The 22,345-nt window shown below is 43.0% G+C and overlaps 1 long non-coding RNA gene across 1 annotated transcript in view; it reads right to left on the bottom strand.

Moving 5' to 3' along the window:
- Window positions 1–954: 954 nt before the first annotated feature.
- Window positions 955–22,345, bottom strand: part of LOC147710714 (uncharacterized) — a 230,154-nt gene continuing 208,763 nt past the window's right edge. Inside the window, exon 2 of the long non-coding RNA XR_015295875.1 lies at window positions 955–2,914. This is a non-coding gene — a long non-coding RNA (uncharacterized LOC147710714). The remainder of the gene's footprint in view (window positions 2,915–22,345) is intronic.

Below are 22,345 nucleotides of genomic sequence, written 5' to 3'. Positions count from 1 at the left end.
AACTCCTCACACTAAAAGAGTCAGAACGTGGGTCGCTCCTTTATCTACCTTGCAGCTACTCATTTAAACAGCCTCTTGCTAGACCTTCGTCTCATGGAAAATCATGTGAGTTTCAGAAAGGAACTGAAGACGTGGTTTTTCTCAGGACTCAAGTAGTGATACCCTCGGGTCATGGGCTCTAAACCCGATGTACTTAGCACGCACCACATTCCACTTAAAACTGTTTCTGTCTGTCCTAGCGTTGTAATGTCCCTGGGGATGAATGTCGTGCTTTATAAAATATAAATACAAAATACTAATACAAATATGTTCCTTGCCCACCAAGGCATTATTTCAGGGCTTTCCCAATGCCTAGCAGCTGGGCCGAGAGCTCTGGGTGGTCCATTTCCACAGCACTCTCTTCCCATGTACAAGAAACCGATCCTAGGAAACTTGTTTCCGGTCCAGGGAAGGCATGGCTTGGCAGTTCGGGCTGGACTGTTCCCATGAGGCACAGTGTCAGACTTATCTGCATATGGCCATGTCTGAACTGGGGTGTAATGACCTACTTCTCTGTATGTTTTCGTGCTTTTGTCAGTCACCAGGCCATTACTTACCACATCCTTTCTCTGGAAGCAGAAAGACACCACATTTCACAATACTTACCCAAGAAAGGAATAAACGCTGACAACATATAAGACCATTGCAGAGGAGCTCGCAAATAACAAGTCACAACACCTCCCCATCCGAGAGGGTATACAGCAAATCACACCTCCCCATCCGAGAGGGTACGCAACGCATGCTCCTCCTAGCAATGTATTGGATAGAATAATTAGAATTTAGACATCCCTGCTGGTAGGCAATTTCCCTTCCCTATCAACAATTACCCATTAGAGGGGAATCGCCCATCCCTCTGTAAGTACTTGGTAAAAAAGGGGCCTGACCTTTCTTCACAAGGAATAAAGACAACTGATATGCTTCTAGGGTTCTTTATTACATGATAATAGGATGACAAGGAAGAAGAAATAACTAAATATCACAGTAAACATTTATAGCAATCACCAACACATACATAAAACCTGAAAATAAAAGCATAGTTAGATAAAGTTAGATATACATGGAACACCTCACCATGATCTTAAGCATCTTGTTATCTGAAGAAGTGTCTGGCTCTCTTTCCCTCTCTGGTTGGGTCAGGACTCTCTGTTCCACAAACACGTCTGCACCAGACCGCCAAACCACCAGACCAGCATCTCACCCTCTCTCGGACCCCCTTTCTCTAATATAGAATGCAGCTCTCCATCGAAGTTTTTAGCTAACTCCACCTACAGTTCTCACTGGATTCCTGTACCACCTCGTACCAAGAGCACAAGAAGCAGCTGGCCAAGCGTTTTGCTATGACTCCACACGAAGAGAGCACATTCCAGCCGATAAGAACCGGTCCTCTCTGGTTCGCTGCTAGCGAACAACACATGGAAACTAAAAATATAACCTCTCACCTCAAGAGGCTCAGAAGATGGCTGCAGTTTAGAATATGGAGTTGCTCAAGCATAGGCCTCTACTACTTGGAAAACAAATAACACTATGCACTTAATCCCTCAGTATCCACTATGGAGCACATGTGTGCACCATCACCAACAACACTGCACCTTGGCATCCCATACCTTCTATTCTTTGGCAAGATTATTCTAATGCAAGACCATCCTACATTAAGGCTAAGGTAACATAGCACACTAAAGTCAGTACACAATGGTGGTGATCGAGGGTCATCACAGAGCATCAGACCACTAAAGTAGCTGATTCACTACATTGCACCCCATGACCCTTGAACATCACCATTCACATATATCAAAAATAAAATCACTGAACTAAAGGCACAGCTATGACTGCATCTTTTAACTGCAAAATTGGCATTATTGCAAGGTAACAAGCAACTGAAAATTATGACTGAAAAACAAAACTATCATTGGGGCACTGTATTTGTTAACTGTAAAAGTGGTATCAATGCAGAATAACCAGCAACTGAATAAAATCTAACTGAAGACCTGATTTTCATTGAAACATTGCACGTCTCATTTAAAGGCAAAACCTTAAAAACTAAATTTTCAGAGTGAAAGATTCAAGACTGTAGGCCATTTTGGAAATAATATCTACAAATGAAAAACTGCATTTCAGAATCAAAAACATAACTGTTAAAAAGCATATTTCGAATCAAGAACTCTCGTGTTGAAGTGACTAATCAAAAACATTGAATTCAAAGCAGATCATAATTAACTGGTTTTCTCTTTTTGTTCTTTTTTAAACTTCATCACATATGATCACTATGAAGCAGGCAAAGACTGCATTACCTAAAACAATAACTCGGGTGAAATATCTAAAAATAATTCAGCTTGTGTCATTTGAACCTCTAATAATGAAACTGCAAATTCTACTGCCAAGGCAGCCAACTGTAGCTCAGAAAATATCTACTCCAATTGCAGCAAAGTGTCTCTATTGGAAAAAAAGAATGTTCTTTTCTGTGAAAAAAGGAAAACAAAAACACTGCTGTCTCTTGTCAGGGTGCACAAGCAGTTCTCCTGTGCAAAAGACACACAGCTCTCATGCTTTCAAAGGCAGTCTCACTTGAAGGGGACAGTTCCAATTGTAGCACACTCTGGTGATCCCTTCTTCGCTTAGAAAGAAGCAGTTTATCTGTGTAGAGAACAGCCCTCTGGCATCCATCTCCATCAGTATCCCCTCGACAAGGAAGAACCACATCCGATCTGATTCTCCATAGATCATCAGCTCCCGTCTGCCATCAGCCACAAGACCTCACCTTCCACCGTCTGGTCTGGCTCCAGGCGCGGGAGGGGGGCCCTCACACACAAGTGGGGGAGGGTAAGGGGCCCATGCATACAGGGAGGGCATCACTCACACCCCGGCACGATCTGGCAATCTGAAACGATAAACAAGTATCACTCATCTTGCAAAAAACTCCAATTCAAAAGCACACATTTTATTTTTTATATGTCTAAAAGTCATTTCTGTCTGCAAAACTCTCCTCTAGATCTGGGGAATAGTTCAAGAATACTACCTGCACTATATCCTCTAAGTTTATTTGGGCAAAATCAAATTTTTTCTTTCCCAGTTAGAGGGGCTGGGGAAGTCTACTGCACGCTCTTACTGTGGTGAGGAGCAAAATGACCCTGCCTTCACAGAAATGTACAGCGCACAAAACTGGTTGATTGCCAACTATAAACAAGCAGAGAGGAGACTGCTCCTGCGGTCGCCCCCTCCCTTACAAAGAGCTCCGGGGAAGAGGAGTCTCTGTGGAATGCATGTTATCTCCTCAAGGCCAAAGCATGTCAGTTCCCAGCCGTTCACAAACCAAAAGCTGTGAGATTTTCCGTTCTTAAATGGAATACACTAAATTAAAACCACATTGAACAGCCCACCTTTGAATGCATGCACCTTCATATATATATATTTTCTTTTAAACTATCATTTGTCTATAGGACTATTGGTAACTAAAAGACAACACATTGGCAACATTAAAAAGTCATATACCAAATCTCATGGTACCTCTGTAACAATATCTGGGGTAGCATTAGTAAAACATTTTATTCTGGTGATTAAAGTTACCAAATCTGTTTCTGTTCAGTTCTGTGCAGACTACCTTCCTGTCTATATGGGCCGTTTTACCACTAGTGCGATCTCCCATAAGCAGACCACATTCTCTCTCACACTGTTCTGTCTGGTATCTTTTAGTGCGCAAAAGTACAGAGTCATAGGCATTTGACTTCTTTCTTCCCTGCTAAAAGGGGCACATTGCTTTTGGGTAAAATCACTAAATACATTTTTAAATCTTTGAGTTAACCAGTCATACACACTCTGCTGTTGTACACTTTCAAAATCATATGGTTGCATTTTTCTTCTAAAGCAAAATGTATCGTGCACTGATAGGTCTGATTTATCTCCACAACCGGTGATCGTTAATTCTAAAACACTGGTCTGCTTATCTTCTTGCACATTCCTTTCTGACTGAAAACTCTCTTCGGAAGAATTAATTAAAACAGCCTGTGCAATTGGCAACCTGACTAGATTTTCTGTAACATTTTTGACCTCTGAATCATACACATTTAATCCTGTTTGCAAAGGTATATCCTCACACAATTGTGGATGCATATTAAACAACACATTAAAAATAACCCCACTATCTCTGTCTGAAACATCATCCCACCTTTTAGGATTATATTCTGAGATGTTACATTCACGTTGCAGCTGAGCACATTTTAAATGCATCTTTTACTGAACACTTTACAGGGATCCAGCCCTTTCTGCCTAACGTAAAAAAGCTATTTACAAGCCCTTTATACAAAACACATTTAAACACACAGCAATTCTCGTTCAACCCAACACAGCTCATGAGCCAGAACACCATATGGGCTATCCCCATGCAAATAAATTAACTTATATCTGAGAGTCTGCTTTCAATTGCTAAAAAAACAATATTTTCCCCTTTTAAATCAAATTTCATATCCTGCCGACTACGCCAAATTGTAATGACCTACTTCTCTGTATGTTTTGGTGCTTCTGTCAGTCACCAGGCCATTACTTACCACATCCTTTCTCCGTATCCAGAAAGCACCACATTTCACAATACTTACCCAAGAAAGAAAGAAACACTGACAACATATAAGACCATTGCTGAGGAGCTCGCAAATAACAAGTCACAACACCTCCCCATCCGAGAGGGTATACAGCAAATCACAACACCTCCCCATCCGAAAGGGTACACAACTCCTGCTCCTAGCAATGTATTGGATAGAATAATTAGAATTTAGACATCCCTGCTGGGAGGCAATTTCCCTTCCCTATCAACAATTACCCATTAGAGGGGAATCGCCCATCCCTCTGTAAGTACTTGGTAAAAAAGGGGCCTGACCTTCATTCACAAGGAATAAAGACAACTGATATGCTTCTAGGGTTCTTTATTACATGATAATAGGATGACAAGGAAGAAGAAATAACTAAATATCACAGTAAACATTTATAGCAATCACCAACACATACATAAAACCTGAAAATAAAAGCATAGTTAGATAAAGTTAGATATACATGGAACACCTCACCATGATTATAAGCATCTTGTTATCTGAGGAAGGGTCCGGCTCTCTTTCCCTCTCTGGTTGAGTTAGGACTCTCTGTTCCACAAACACGACTACACGTCTGCACCGTGATGTATCACCAGACCGCCAAACCACCAGACCAGCATCTCACCCTCTCTCGGACCCCCTTTCTCTAATATAGAATGCCGCTCTCCATCGAAGTTTCTAGCTAACTCCGCCTACAGTTCTCACTGGATTCCTGTACCACCTCGTACCAAGAGCACAACAAGCAGCTGTCCAAGCGTTTTGCTATGACTCCGCACGAAGAGAGCACATTCCAGCCGATAAGAACCGGTCCTCTCTGGTTCGCTGCTAGCGAACAACACATGGAAACTAAAATATAACCTCTCACCTCAAGAGGCTCAGAAGATGGCTGCAGTTTAGAAGATGGAGTTGCTCAAGCATAGGCCTCTACTACTTGAAAAACAGAATGATATTAGACCACGTCAAAGCCAATAGGCTAAAGTCATAATTCACCTAACTCAAATAACACTATGCACTTAATACCTCAGTATCCACTATGGAGCACATGTGTGCACCATCACCAACAAAACTGCACCTTGACATCCCATACCTTCTATTCTTTGGCAAGATTATTCTAATGCAAGACCATCCTACATTAAGGCTAAGGTAACATAGCACACTAAAGTCAGTACACAATGGTGGTGATCGAGGGTCATCACAGAGCATCAGACCACTAAAGTGGCTGATTCACTACATGGGGTGGCAGAGTGGGCTAAAGAACCGTGATGGATTAAACCCAGATCTGTTGACTGGGTGTGAGTGTTTGATTGGTTCAGATGCTCCGTCCATCACCACCCCCTTTTGTACCGCTTTGTTCCACATAAGTTGGCAGGGTATGCTCAGACGTGAGTCCCTTGCTCACTTTGCCACTGGATTCAAGCAAGCCTGGCTGAAGACGGCTGAAATGCCAGAAACCGGTCCTAGGAAGCTTGTTTCCGGTCCAGGGTAGGCATGGCTTGCAGTTCGGGATGGACTGTTCCCATGAGGCACAGGGTCAAACTAATTTGCATATGGCCATGTCTGAACTGGTGTGCAGAGTGGGCTAAAGAACGGTGATGGATTAAACCCAGATCTGTTGACTGGGTGTGAGTGTTTGATTGGTTCAGATGCTCCATCCATCACCACCCCCTTTTGTACCGCTTCCCATGTACAAGGCGTAATGCCTAGATCTCCCACACCCCGTTTACAGGAGGTGCTGCAGCTGCGCTATTCATGAGCATCTCCTTGGGAACTCATGTGCCACAAAGACCATCCATGCCCACTGTGATACGTAGCCAAGCCTAAAGGAGGTGTTCTGACTGACATATACAGAAACTCAGACAAATCTAAACAATTGATGCCTTTGCAGGGCCTTTAGGGTTGGACAGAGTCAATCACACATCATCCTCATCGGACCTGTGACATGCTGTCTCCCAGCCCTTCTGGCCTTCACAGAATTACACTATGAGCTAAGTTTTTCCTGTAAGAGGTACCTTTTGATGTATTTTTATGTTGTGGCTCTGCAGGACGGGCAGAAGGGGGGGGGGGGCATTACAACCAATGCACTGTGAGGTAGAGTACTCCATAACCATGACATTTGCCTTCTGTCCATACGGATAATGTGTGTCCTGGGACCATCAATATCAAATGACAACCCCCAGCCGATCCCCTATAAAATCAAGGCCCACTCTCATCTCCCTTAGAGCTTGTAGCTGCCAGGCATGTTTTTAGTATATGTTTAAAGGTCCGGGAGAGAGCGGCTTCTTTCAAACTGCCTATTCCTCGTCAATGCTATTTAGATGAAATGGTACACTCAGTTGTAAAGCACACAGCCTGTCATTGATATGGTGTTGCAGTGCATCCCAAAGATTACTTTTCAGCTGCAGGATTTTAGGGCAGAAGTGTGGCTTAAGAAAAACTGAGGAAAGTAGATTTTCACAGGGAATGCCGCCTCCTAGCTCAACCAGCTTCAAAGCAAAACACATAGGGCCAGATGTAGGTAGCCCAATACCGGTCGGTAACGGCCGAATTCGGCCGTTACCGACCGGTATTTGGGTTTCCAGATGTAGGGGCCTATATTTTACCGATTCTGTAAAGTTACCGAATCGGTAAATTTACAGAATCGGTAAAATACCGAATCGATATATTTACCGATTCGGAAAAACCATATGTAGGTGGCACTCCTAAGAGTGCCACAGGCCCTTAAAAATTGGTATTTTACCACCCAATCCTATTGGGTGGTAAAATACCGAATTCAGGTGTGCATGCACATCTGTGCATGCACACCTGTGCACTGTGACACACAGACATGCCCTAAGGGCATGTCTGTGTGCCACATTGCACACAAGTCCAGAATTGGGGTGCTAGAGGGTGTCAAAGTGACACCCCCTGCACCCTTGCTGGATTCGGTATTTACCGATTCTGTAAATACCGAATCTGTATTTCACATTGATCCCTATGGGCTTCAAGGCCCATAGGAATCAATGGGAAATACAGAATCGGTATTTACAGAATCTGTAAATACCGACTCTGACAGATTCGGTAATTTTTTACCTACATCTGCCTCCTTCCTATTTACCGACTTTTAAATACCGAATCGGTATGACTCGGTATTTAAAAGTCGGTAAATCGGATTTACCTACATCTGGCCCATAATGTCTTAATCTGTAGGGGCTGTGCACCCCTATCTCGCAACCCTCCTAAAAGCTGTAGGTGCAGCAGGATCACCCACCACCACCTTCTTGACTATCTTAACCAGTGCACCCCTTGCCATGGTCTCATCATCCCTCTATCACCCTCAACAGCTATTCCCTAAAACATAATTATTCAAAAAATTAGGAGAAATTTACTTTCATGGTGTGCACCCCAGTCTCCCTACCACACACACAAAGTATGATTAAAATGACTGAAAATCCATGCTTGCTTTGCCTATGCATCAATTCACAAAGTTACTTGAAGCCAAAAACATGTTTCAAAAGCGTTTTGGTAATATCCTAACCTGTCAGTTACACCAGCCCTCCAAGAACTGAGGCCCAGCGCTCCCAGTGAGACCTAAAGGGCTGGCACCTCCTCCCCCAGCTCTCAGGACATGCACCGTCAACGTTTCAATTCACCCCATCGTCTCAGTGGATTATTCAACTCCTTAATTTGCAATTGCTTACCAGAAGCATTCAAACTCTCCAAATCTTTATAACTAAAATCAAATCTAATTTTCTCTTTCAAAGCCTTTGATTTCTCTATATCCAAATCTCGCATGAAGACTCTGTGCTCTCATTGTAATATTCTTACACAAAAACAACAATTCTTCTTCCGTGTATTTACTCAATCTTTCTGGACTAACCGTACCTAGAACAATTTCCTCCAAGTTCGATTTTAATCTACTTGCATCCATGCTTGTCTCCACTTTACTAGACACCATCCCTCTAATCTATTCATCCAGCTCTTACGTTGATGGTCCTATTGAACCTCCTGAAGTAAGTGTCACTGCTCTCACGTTTTGCACTAATCTTCTAATTTCCATATGTGCATTACGCTTTGGGGTTTCCACTGATCTCTCTGAAATATCAATCAATGTTCCTGTCTCACTCACATCAGCACCACTATTAACCCTATTATCATTAACAGGTACTGTCAAGGTATGTACTTGTGAAATATTCCGACCATCATTACACAAAGGAACTATGTGACCAACCATCACAGGAACTGATGAAGCTTCTACGTTCAGATTCAAGTGAGTAATCTTTTGTGTTAAATCATCTTTTACCTGACTCATTATATTTGTAGTTCTCACTTGTAAAGGCTGAGGAATCTCTATTTGATTCAATTAAGCATTCACTGTAACTCTTTCTTGACCTTCCTGATATGGTGAAGGCCGGTTTAGTAATAATTTATCCAACAACTCATCATCAACTTCATTAGGCTCTGGATCTGAACATTCTACATTTTTCTTTTTCTCTTTACACTTTCCTCCCGCCTGATTCTCTACTACAACAACCTGATATAAACCTTCACCTGCTACAATCACATCCCTTCTCCATCATTTCATTTGGGCATCCCATTTTGCCTCTGAGTATCTACTCACAGTATTTCTATATTTATTCGTAGACCTGTCTCTCTTATATGCCTCATGTTCCCATTCCTCAAGTGCTTCGTACTGCATAGGTCTAGGGTTTGGTCTCAATTGATTCATTTGATACCTCAGGTTCTCTAAAATCCTCACATTAAAAGTACCATACTCTGGAAACGCCAAATTCCCTTCTCCTTCTGTATATTTCCCCAAATTCTCAAACCATGTACACGCATGATATCCTGGTTCTAAAAACATAAAAGAAGCAGGCAAACCATCAGGCGGTATAGGAATTCCCTTTCTTATAGGTATAGGCTCATCTTTTCTAAACAAAGTCTTCCTCATTTTCAATAACTTCATTTTATTTTGTTCACTACGCAAAAAAGAAAACAGAGAAAACTCCTTGTATCCACAAATCCTATTTGTTCATGCTGCCGAATACCAGTGCGGCTCACACCAACCAACCAATAAGGCATTCTCTCTTGAGACCTGATTTAAAGTCGCTAGAAACTAAAATTAATGAAGAGGCTCATCTACGTTCAGCGATATATATATCCTCCTACACAGTAAATCCCAGTTGATTTCACCCTTGATTCAAGTTATGTTCCCCATTGCAGCACACTATTATGCATCTATTAGAACCAATGATAGGTGACAAATACAACTATGAGGTATACAATGAAGTTTAATTCTTTATTACAATTTAAACCGAGCATAAAGTGTAGCAGTAAAGTGATAAGCTGTAACAATGCCTACATCTGAAATGATAACCTACTATGTCGCAGGGTTTCCGTTCTCTCACAGAACTGTGCTCAGAGACCTAGAACCTGGGTGAGTCAGGGTGACCCACAACTCACCTATGTTTCAGAAATCCCCTTACCAGGCTAGCTACAGTATCTCATCGGCAGTGAATACTTCCCGATGTCTTAGACAATCCAGAACATGAACTTAGAATACCTCAGGTATCGTGGAACACATGAACACTCTTTCGTTATATTATCATTCCAAACCGAAACTGGGAGGCAATGAGAACACGTGCAAGTTTGAAATGTTTATTTTTTCAATGCAACATTCTCAAACGCAGTATCTTGTATAATACCAACATGCATATTATAAAAATCAGAGTCAGCAGCATAGTCACTAATCCATAATAAGCAAACTGTGATAACATATTATGATGCAAAAATCTATAGAATTCTGTATCACCTATATTTCGCGCACCCTAATTAGCATATTATATTATATCTAAGAAGGTCTCATCTGGGCTTTAGCTGGGCGAACCCATACCTCAAATTCTCAGTAGTAGGAGATCACATCAACAGCTACCAGCTCTCAGCATGTCCAGCATCAAGTGTGTTTTCTAATTCCCTGTAACTGTATCTTGAACTCACGTAAAGCCCAAAGTTGGCACAAACATCATTTGTGTTATGACTAACGTAGTGCGAGGATCAGGCCTACAGTAACCTTGTGTTAGAGTGTGCAGTTCTCAGTGTGCAGACAGTTGTACCAAGTGTTCCAGGCACGACTGATACCAGTACAATAATATATTATTCTGAAGTAAATCACATCTTTCTTCTAGGTTAAAAGCTGTAATAACAATTAGGTGTCGTGTGCAAACCGAAGCAGAAAGAAAATATGGCGTTTAAACATTTAATAAGCACATGCTAACTTAACACAATCTATGGAAACGTAATAACCATATGACACCCCCCCAATGGTCCGAGGACGGTCAAAAGACAAATATATAAGCCAATACTCTATGAGAGGCAAGACTTGAAAGCAGAGTTCAATGATATTGAGCCAAGCTAAATGTATGTAATGTATGTAAAATTTAAAAAATACAAAAAATATGTATGAATGCCTATAGTGGCCACACAAAATATAAAAAGTTGAACCTGAGGCCTAAATATAATAAATAGGCCTAGAACATATGAAAAAATCGAATGTTCGTATTGAAATTGGCACCATTCAGAATTACTAAAAAGTCACGTGCCATATAGATGGAAGTATTCAGAGTCATTCCTCGTTGAATGAATATGCAAAATATGTAGCAACAGCTTCCAACATGAAATCACTGTCATCATCCGAAAACAGTTCAGCCATCCAATTAAGCAATGGGAAAGAACATACGTGCTCCTCCAGTACTGAATCCTCTAGCATCATCAGAGGACAACTCAGTGGGTTCTCGAGAACGCTCTGTGCCAGAAAGTCATGCGCCGCCGCGAAAATGTCCCACTGACCCATTAGTCCATGCATCGCTGCCACAGCCATAACCCTTTCGCCAGAACAGACCACCTCATGAGCCACTACGGGGGACATCAGCTGATCAAAATCGACGTCAGGAGAAGTCGGTAAACAGAGACACAAATCAATGGCCCAGTCGAAATCACAGCTCAGGCAATGAAACACAGGCTGGACACAGGTGAAATAGGAAAATCTGAAAGATAATCCAAAAGCCGTGCTTAAAGTCGCAAGCGGCAGGGATCCATAATAATCAAGCATCCGGTTGCGAAACTGCATCAGTTGGTGCTGTGCGTTTCCTTGCGCAGGATGGGCATCCATGTTTTATGAAATAAAATATCACCAGAACGCCTGCAGCCAAAGCCAGCAAAACAGGAAATCCGCCAAACAGACTAGCGAATATAGAATGAAAGAACGCAGGGATAATACCAAATACTTTTTCAAATGTAGTCACGAGACCACTGCTAACCATTTTAAAAAAATGAGCGAGGCTGGATGTGGAGGAGGCATTAAAGATTTGATGAACCAGCTCGCAAAAATGAAACGGCAAATCAGTACTTAAAAGCGCTTGTACTTCTGTGCGTGTGTTTGCTATGTGAAGGACATAAGTTTTGCGGGCAGAGCTCAGGGCCACCTGTTTTTGAGACAAAAGGGCTCTTATACGGCCTAAACCATTGAATTCAGCTCTCAAGGTTGGTATTCTTGGCCAAATTAAAACTTCTGAATTCCCATGCGTGGGTGGATACAACACATTCTTGCAGCAAACGACCCTTTCAGACACGGTAACCACATATGCGATACCAGCCTCTAACCCACAACAAAACTCGTTATTTAAAAGTAAATAACTACCGTTGGACAACAACGTGAACGTGGGAACTATTGCAGGAACTGGTGTCCCTTTCAAAACACAGGCCAAATTAGGTTTGTCCTGATTACAAGAACCATGCAACTGGATGTGTCTGCAAATAAGTGAGCGGTCAGGGGACTGTGTACATTCTTCACCATTCAGATTCACTTCATTCCCCTCCTTAAGGCATCTGTAAGTGTATGGTAAAGACCATGTCTCATGGAGGAAAGCGCTGCCTAATGGTTCATATCGCCCAATGGCAATATATTTCATACAATTTGTAAACTTATACAAAGCAAAAGGTAACGTTATAACACCATGAATAAGCCATGTTGCTGCAGTTACTTCAGCCACCGAAAATGGCAGGGATTCTAATTTTTCAATATGTAACATAGAAAATGTAGCATCTCTCATTGACAACATGCGCTGTTTTTCAGTCAAATTAAACGGGGCAAATAATGATGATATGTTCAAAAAAGTCCATGGCACTCGACCAGACTTAAGAGTCTGTAGTGTCCACGCAAACTGCATCACAGAACGCAATTGATTTTGACCATGATACAACACGGACACTTCATCATGTACAATGTCGACAACAGAAGACACAATATTATTTAAAGTGTAAATTCGGGAAGAAAGCGTGTTAATGCTGTTATCAACCACTGCAAGCACTTTTTCCAAATTAGCTTGATCAATAGCCCTTAGGCGTTTAGCAGCCTCAACCTGGTTAACTTTCCAAATTTCATTGTAAATTGCATACAGGAATCGCTTAGATCTACCTTTAGCAGGGCCTTTTATAAAATCGTTTAAATCCACATTATCATGTAATTGAGACAAATGTAGTTTAACTGCAGCTAAAGTAGAATGCTGTAACCAATTTTGACACAGCTTACCCACAGAATAAGTCGTGACAGAATAGTCTCCCTCAAAACGTGGATCGGGCCTGAGTTTTGTGAATCCCTCAGCCAAACCCATAAAACGGCGCTGGCAAGAATCAGCACTTTTTTGCCACACCAGCCAACCCTTGGAATCCAAACTGGAAATGTTAAAGGACGAATTGTGTAAAAGAGTTTGCAACCCTTGAATGGAGGAATCAGTGAAATTACCCCAACCTGTATATTCATTTAAATCTGGGATGGTCGGTGTATTTAATTTTTTAGAAGTAGCCAATCCAAAGCATGTTGTCTGGAAAATGGTAGAATTTAAAAACAACATGTGATTCGGGATGAGATATGCACGGTGCAAAGCCTCAGTGCCTTGTACCTGCCAATCTTTGGTACCCCAAACCGATTTAAGGTCAATTGTTCCCTTCCAGAACTCGTAGCCATCTACAGCCAACCTGTCTAAAAAGGACTTCGAATACAGCAATTTTGTATCAGTAAGTCTAACTTTGGAAATGGGCTTTTGTGTCATTTTAAAATAAAATGACTCGGGATTAGACTGATCAAAGTCTGTAAAATATGTATATTTTTTCAGAAATGTATTGGAACTGCCACTGAATGGAGCAGGGCAATGTTCCCATTGTGTATAATTTACAGCAACCCTCCTGGAATTCGTCTTATGTAAAAAATGATTACCATAGTGTTGAAAACAAAACAAATCACCATAATTAATAGAATCTGTATACAGATCCTCAGCATCGAAGGCAGCATAATACTTCAAATCCGAGAATAATGCTTCTACGGCCTGAATATCCCAATCATCAGAACGTACATTTTGTTTAATCACATCTCCCATGTTTACTCTAAGCACATTTGGAACATTAATCACTTCAGTAGGCCCATGTATCTGAAACCTAACCGCATCCCACACAATCCCATCAAGGACAGGCCAAGCCGTAATGTTAACTGCATTTAAGTTTCGTTTCTGTCTGTGCGCAGAATGTGAAGAGGAAAGAGGGTTCAATGTTCCATTAAGGTACCGAATTCCTGTTCTTTCTTTAACGTAGTGACCATCAATCAGGCGGAAAAAATAAAACACAAAACCAATTGACATAAAAAGATAGAATGAAAATAGGATCAACCAAATGTATGTCCAAGGTGGAATTAAAAAATGTTTTTTGAACAACGTGGCATATCTTGCAATGTTTGTGGGTTTCTTTGATGTTTCCGAAACAGAGTCAAAAGAGAATCTGGACTGGCCTGCCAAACGGGTCTGCAAATCAGGCATCGATAAATCAGCAGGATAAGTGTAGTTTAGCTCATCAATGTTAGTATCAGGAATAGTATTTAATAAAGGACTGGATATGGCAGGCATCTCGAGGGACACCTCCTGTTCTGCACCAGATGTAATAGCCAGCACAGAGTGCCTCACCATGGAAGGACAGGATACAGCCGGTGTCATGCTATGAAGAATCGGCCACCCTGTGTGTCTTGACATTGTCAATAGAAATAAATCTGTTTTCCTTACGACCTGGAAGTGGTGGTAAAATGACTGTTCTTGTGCCCTTCACTCCAAGTACTCGGACTGGTGCTCGATATGAGGGACCAAACTCTTTTTTGTTATCGATCTTCTCTCGAACCAGTTCTCCAACTTGGGGTAGCCAGCCAACTACCGGGATCTGCAACGCATCATCCGATGTGGAGGGCAAATGTTCCTTTGCAAGACTGTCTCTGGTCTTTTGTAGATTCTGTAAAACATTGCAATGTTCATCTACGTCAAAGGCCCCGGCCTGGGCCTTGTAGTCCGGCCCATCAAGGTCAGGTACATACATCTTGATACCAAAGAGCATTTCGTATGGGGTCCGCCCACCCAGAGACCTTCTAGGGAGATTATTAAGCGCACGCTGCACGCCTATGAGGTGGGCTAGCCAGTTTCTACCAGTACCTATAACTCGGGCTGTCAAAGATTGCTTTAAGTCGCGGTTCATTCGTTCTACTACACTATTACCCTCAGGTCTGTAGGGACTTGAAAACTTGACTTGGACTCCCAACGAAACCATAGCAGCCTTGTATGCCTTAGAGGCGAAAGCCGGGCCCTGGTCCGAATGGAAAGTACCACAGGCAAAAATTCCCACAAAGACACGCAAATCCTTAATGACAGTCCGCGAATCAGCGCTTCGATGCGGCCATACCCATACAAAGTGTGTGCATGAATCAACTGCTACTAAGATGTATTTAAACGCAGTATCAGAAGAAAAAGGACCGCAGTGATCCAAATAAACGCATCCAAGCGGTTTATTAGAGATATACAACTGTGTCTGAGGCGGACGCGCAGCAGTAGAAAGCTTTATCTGCTGGCAAATGTCACATTGAAGAACATATTCACGCGTCTGTTTGTACAGCCCCCGCCACCAGAATCTCTGTTGTAGCTGCGTTACAGTGGCCGAGACGCCCGCATGCGCAGACACCACACCTTCATGTGCCGCTGTAATCAAAGCAGCTCTGCGATCCGAGTTGGGAACTAAACGCTCGCCAACTTCAGGGATTTTCACATAAGGAACCTTATCGGGACTTAAGTGGTATGTGTATTTAGAAGGGAATCCCGCGGGATATTTACCTCCCTTCTCCGTTGCAGCTACAGCTGCCAAGATGTCATCATCGATTTTGCTTTTGGACCTCGTGACTGCTGCAACTAAGTATTTTGATACCGCTGACTTTGCTGCTTCATCAGCAAGCGAGTTGCCAACAGCGTGAACCCCCACGCGCTGATGACCGAGAGTATGAATCACAAACACGAGTGGCAGCTTCTCTTTAAGTTCCGCCACTCGGACCCAGATCGTTTTATGTTTTATTGTGCTACCTTTGGAGTCACGAAAATCATTCTGAATCCAAAAGAACAAGTTTTCATTGTAAGACTGGACACAGTAGTAAGAATCGCTTACGATTAAAGTCGTCACACTAGGATCTGCGTACTCCAATGCAAGCATCAGAGCACGAAGCTCTGCCAATTGTGCGGTGCAGTCTCCAAGCGTCTGCGTGTGCACGACACTGGACTTGAACTCATCTTTCACCATGGCACCGACCACAATGGCGCAAGCGGAAACGTAGGCGTGTTTAGAGCCATGCGCAACCTGCGCCGAACCATCAGTGTAAATGATGCAATGGAAATCCTCCAACGGCCGCATTGCTAATGGAGCAGGATGAACAAACTCATACTGTAAATACTCCTGGGACCGTAAGGTGGCGTCAAAAATAAACGTGACATCCTGGGACGTCAAGGACGCAGCCCATTGAATCCACCGAGGGTGCAAAGCTTTGGAATTAGGTACACTGGCTTTCGTAACCGCCTCTAAGGCAGGGCACGGGGTAACAACCAACATGCGCTTTCCTTGTGACAGGGCACGTTCCTTAAGAATTGCCATCTGCACAGCCGTTAAAACTTTCTCCACAGTGGAAAAACGCAATTCAGCCGAAGTGTACAAGTGTGACTTGTAAGCAATAGGTACCGTATCTCCTTCATTAAAAGTCAGGTACGTGAAACCCACCACCCCAGGGATAATTCTTATCACCAGGTTGGTCTGGTTATCACGAGTCTGTAAGTATTCAGAAGCGAGCAAATCAGCCTGCAAAGACTGCAGAATGGCCGAATGCTCAGGCAGCCAGCATGACTTGGAAAAAGATGGTTGTATCAAAGCATACAAAGGCTTGATACGCTGGGCATATTCCGGAATGTAAGTCCTTCCGAAATTCAGAAAACCCAGAAGAGATTGTAATTTTTTCAGTGTTGTCGGAGAGCACAACTGTGCACATTTCTCCAGGAAATGGGGTGCTAAACCCTTCCCTTCATGGTTAAGCTCGTAACCTAGAAACAACACTGTGTACTCTGCAATGTGCGACTTTGCAAAGTTAAACTTGTAACCCATGTCAGCAAAGTTACAAATTATGCTATTTACTCGACACAGATGCTCCCAAAGATCGTCGTCCGTGAGATAAATGTCATCCACATACGAACAAGCAACTGGGTCGAAGCTCTCCAAAAGAGAGACTATGCGCGCGGAAAAAACACCAGGACTGTTCTTGTAGCCCATTGGGAGTCGTTTAAACATTTTTTGCACTCCGGCGCACGTAAAACTGGTCCATTGGGAACTTAGACCATCTAATCTATGTGCATAAAAACCATTGGAAATGTCAAGCGTGGTTTTGAACCGTTTACGCTCAAGACTATTCACTAATGCAGAGCCGTGCGTATTCTGTACTGCACAGTTACGGCAATGCGAGTTCAAATGCCTATAATCCAAAACCAAACAATATGATCCGTCCGGTTTGTTCACAGTAAAAAGTGGGTTATTCATCGGTGACACACACGTTTCAATTACACCTTGATATTCCAATTGTTCAAGGATAGCTGCGACCGAAGCTTTCGCTTCACGCCGTATGGGATATTGAGGTTGAGGTTGAGGCTGTGGCTGTGACCGTAATGGAATCTCATGGCTTGGAGACAATTTATCCCAGCCACACTGATTGCGGTACACAGCCGGCGCAAGCGCCAGAGCCCACTCTTCTGCAAAATGCAGCGCCTCCACCCTCGGCACTGTGTGCGCGAAGCTGGGTAGGATTACCTCCTCCCCTCGCGGAGCTGCGAGAACAAAAGGTGGGGGCCAGTCAGCCTCCGAAAGCAAAATGTCATACGTAGACGAGAGATTTTCCCAAAATACCCCTTTTACAGTTCGCTGCATGTCACCTTCAATTAACAGGACAATTTCAAAAAGTCTTTCAGGGGGAGCAACATGCGTATCTGCAGTTTCAATCACAACAAAAGTTTCAGTCGCTGTCACCTTCAACAGTGGACGGAGGGCCTCTCTCACTATGGTAATCTCTGCAGCGCTGTCCAGCAAGGTCAGAGCCCACGTCAGATTCCGAAGCCGCGTTCTCACTATCTGGGGCATAACGATGCGCGGTCAGGGCAGCGACTTTCTTCGTGGCAAACTGAGGTCTCTTGGGCGTAGAGCCTTCCTGCTGATCTCCACTGGAACGCGGGCGGGGCTGACCACGTCCTTGCTGGCCACCCCGGCCCTTGCCGCCCCCTCCACCACCGGTTGACGGAGCCGATGAGGCCTGAAAGGAACGAGGAGAGCGTTGTTCAGAAGCCTGAAACCTCTCAGGCGATTTAATCATCGCGCGGTCGCGCAAATCATAAACACGATCCGACTGCGCAGGCAATGGAGACGCAGGAGCAGAAACCTGTATTTGTTGTTGTTGTTGCTTACCCTGATTCTGCTTTTTAGGCCAATTTTGTTTCTTGGACTTTTGTTGACCACTAGTTTCCGATGTCTGACCCTGGGGCTGTTTCTTCTCCTTATCAGGAAAAGTTTTAACCCCCTTTGCATTGCGGCCCACCATTGCGTAAGCGTGCACAATAATCTTTGCTAACTGTCGGGGTCGGTCGGGCTCGGGAACCAACGCTAATGCGTTAGCAACTTGAAAGTTCACTGCATCCCCCTTGACATTCGCAAGGATCACACCGCAAACTACTTCAAAGGAGCCACACAGGCGCATGCCCAATTCAACAGCCGCCTCCGGTCCATGTTCGTCCTGAACACGTTTAAGGACCCCACCTAGATTGGTCACAGACGGGGAGCCATAGCACCTCGAATAGACCGCTGCAAAAGTTTTTCCCCAGGTCTCACAGTCAGCAAGGTCAGGAGCCAGATCTTTCGGCAAACTCAGTGTAAGAATCCGGTGTTTATCACCCGGACTCGTATTAGGAAACACAACTTCCAGCTGGCCGAATTTCTCAGCAAGCCAGAACGGAAAATCGTCCTTTTCCTGGGGCTTCTTACCCATCACGGAATTAACCATGACCGGGTTGATTTTCAGACCAGCATGTCCTGCTCGAAGCTGTGCGCCTCTAGGGGCCGCTTCTTGAACATTACGTCCAATGTAATGAACAAGCGCTCTAATCACTCCCACCGCGACTTCATGAAGCTGCCGCAGGTCTCCTACATTACAAGCGTTACGTCGAGGGTGAGGAGTAAATCCACCCAAAGCAGGCCAATTAGTGCCCGGAATGGACAAAGAACCTAACCTCGGAGCGGTCATAGCGTGCGGTAGGGCGCCACCAAACCAAACTCCATGCTGCCAAGCGTCTATAGGTACCTCCAGTGCTCTGTACGGAGCGTATTCTGCCGGTACAACCGTAGCAGTGTATGTGTGAAACACACCAGTAGTTGCGTTCACCTCCGGAAATGTCACCCACGAATAAAACAGTTCGTACGGGTAAGCATGTTCCGCGCTCACCACCAGAACCACAGCCAAGCCTTCCAAAGGAACATCATACATCCGCAAATGGTCACGCACCGCAATGCGACTATGCTGCGGGATGTCCACAGGCTGAGCCATGTTAGCACAGGAATGAGAAAAAACAAATTATACTTTGTAGCACAACTGGGTAGTAATTCAAAGAAACCGTTTTAGATAGATTCAAGCTTGAAAATTACCTATTTCAAAAATAGGTAGGTTTTTCCGACACTGCCGTTTTCCGGAAACGGGAATGTAGGCGTTAAGGTTTGAATGATATACTACTCGAGTGTCATGTTATAGGGCCAACCAACGTATGGGCGCCATGTCGCAGGGTTTCCGTTCTCTCACAGAACTGTGCTCAGAGACCTAGAACCTGGGTGAGTCAGGGTGACCCACAACTCACCTATGTTTCAGAAATCCCCTTACCAGGCTAGCTACAGTATCTCATCGGCAGTGAATACTTCCCGATGTCTTAGACAATCCAGAACATGAACTTAGAATACCTCAGGTATCGTGGAACACATGAACACTCTTTCGTTATATTATCATTCCAAACCGAAACTGGGAGGCAATGAGAACACGTGCAAGTTTGAAATGTTTATTTTTTCAATGCAACATTCTCAAACACAGTATCTTGTATAATACCAACATGCATATTATAAAAATCAGAGTCAGCAGCATAGTCACTAATCCATAATAAGCAAACTGTGATAACATATTATGATGCAAAAATCTATAGAATTCTGTATCACCTATATTTCGCGCACCCTAATTAGCATATTATATTATATCTAAGAAGGTCTCATCTGGGCTTTAGCTGGGCGAACCCATACCTCAAATTCTCAGTAGTAGGAGATCACATCAACAGCTACCAGCTCTCAGCATGTCCAGCATCAAGTGTGTTTTCTAATTCCCTGTAACTGTATCTTGAACTCACGTAAAGCCCAAACATCATTTGTGTTATGACTAACGTAGTGCGAGGATCAGGCCTACAGTAACCTTGTGTTAGAGTGTGCAGTTCTCAGTGTGCAGACAGTTGTACCAAGTGTTCCAGGCACGACTGATACCAGTACAATAATATATTATTCTGAAGTAAATCACATCTTTCTTCTAGGTTAAAAGCTGTAATAACAATTAGGTGTCGTGTGCAAACCGAAGCAGAAAGAAAATATGGCGTTTAAACATTTAATAAGCACATGCTAACTTAACACAATCTATGGAAACGTAATAACCATATGACAACTAAAATGCATGTACAAACTCTTATGTGAAATTTAACAGCTAATGAGGTTGTCAATCGCAAATGAAAAGATAAAAAAAAAAAATTATATATATATATATATATATATATATATATATATATATATATATATATATATATATATATGTGTGTGTGTGTGTTAGAATTGGGGGTCTCTAGTTGGCACAGGTAGGTACTTGTGACAAATAGGGACCCTTGCCTCTAGTCAGGGTAAGGGGGTACACTCCTAAAATAACCCCTGCTCCCCCCTTGGTAGCTTGGCACGAGTAGACAGGCTTATCTCAGAGGCAGTGTGTAAAGCATTTCTGATGGTAAAGTAACAAGGACCCCCTGAATGGGATACATTTCCTGGGTCAGGGTAAAGCAATCATGTGCAAGGGTAAAAGGGTAAAAGCCCAGGCAAAATAACAAACAAAATGTCTGGCAGAAACAAGTATACAGGAAGGTAAACACACCATAAGGAGAAAAAGATTCAAAGAAAAATATTGTATGATTTAATTACATTTATAAAAATTGATATGAACATATTCAATAATACACATGGTTAGAAAAAGGGGGGAAGTTTGTTTAAAAAGACAAATCTTCAATGTAAAGATTATGCAGTAGTCAGGGAATTATTAACACATAGATGATTCCCGATATTAATTGAAGAGGCTGATTCCTGTCGACGCGTTTCGACACATGCTTTGTGTCTTCATCAGGACAAATTCAGCAAGATTCTTTAAACATATGAAAAAGGGGAGTTTTCTGAAGTTAAAAAGGTTTCAAGGTGTAGAGATGTAGACTTCGTCTTAATTGCTTTTGTGTGCGAAGTCGAAACAAACCAATTTGTTTGTTCAATGCCGTAATCTTAGCGTGTTCTTTAAATTTAAAACCATTTCTTGTTTGCGGAATACTGCACTCGAGTGCGACACGTTTAATCAAAACAGCCAGTTGAAAACGGCTGCAAGCCCCGGAGGAGACAAATCAGGCGAAGGCTTCCTTTTTCTATCCCTGATAAAAAACGCTCTTTAAGTATATTCTTTATCTTGAAGTCTTACATATACTTGATGGCGTAATCAGAACTTCGTACCCAGAAAGGCGTTCTCTTAAACCTTCTTGGGACTGGATATTCCGCAATGTCTCTGGCGTCTGGTTGCTCGTGTATCCAAAAGCATTTGTGACCACATACAGTAACCCAGTGACAACACTACAAATGGACACCACACAGTTGAATATTAAAAGTAAGTATTCTTTATATAGACTTAACACCAGACCCCAAACAACCAAAATCCACAATACTATACTTAAAATGGTAGTTTTAGCTTAGTTCAGTTCAGTACAGTTCTTAAGATGCGAGTCAGTGTACCTTGCGATGCAGGACACTTCCACAACAAAAGTGTTGCAGCGATGGAAATGAGGCAAAGTTCCGGTGCAAAGAAAGAAAGACGTGAAGATCTTCCAGATGCGGCACGCTTCTCCGATGATGCAAGAAGTTTTGGTTCGATGCATCAACTGCAGCGGCAACACCCTAGTTCAGCGATGCAATGGTAACAGCCTCGGCTGCGGCACTCTTCTCCAATGTTTGCGAAACGCTTCCGCGCAATGCAACAACTACAGCAGCGACATCCAAGATGCGAC

This window comes from Lissotriton vulgaris, chromosome 5, assembly GCF_964263255.1.
Source record: "Lissotriton vulgaris chromosome 5, aLisVul1.2, whole genome shotgun sequence".
NCBI lineage: Eukaryota > Metazoa > Chordata > Amphibia > Caudata > Salamandridae > Lissotriton > Lissotriton vulgaris.
Note: the sequence above shows the minus strand (reverse complement) of the source record. Positions and strands in the feature narration are given on the sequence as shown.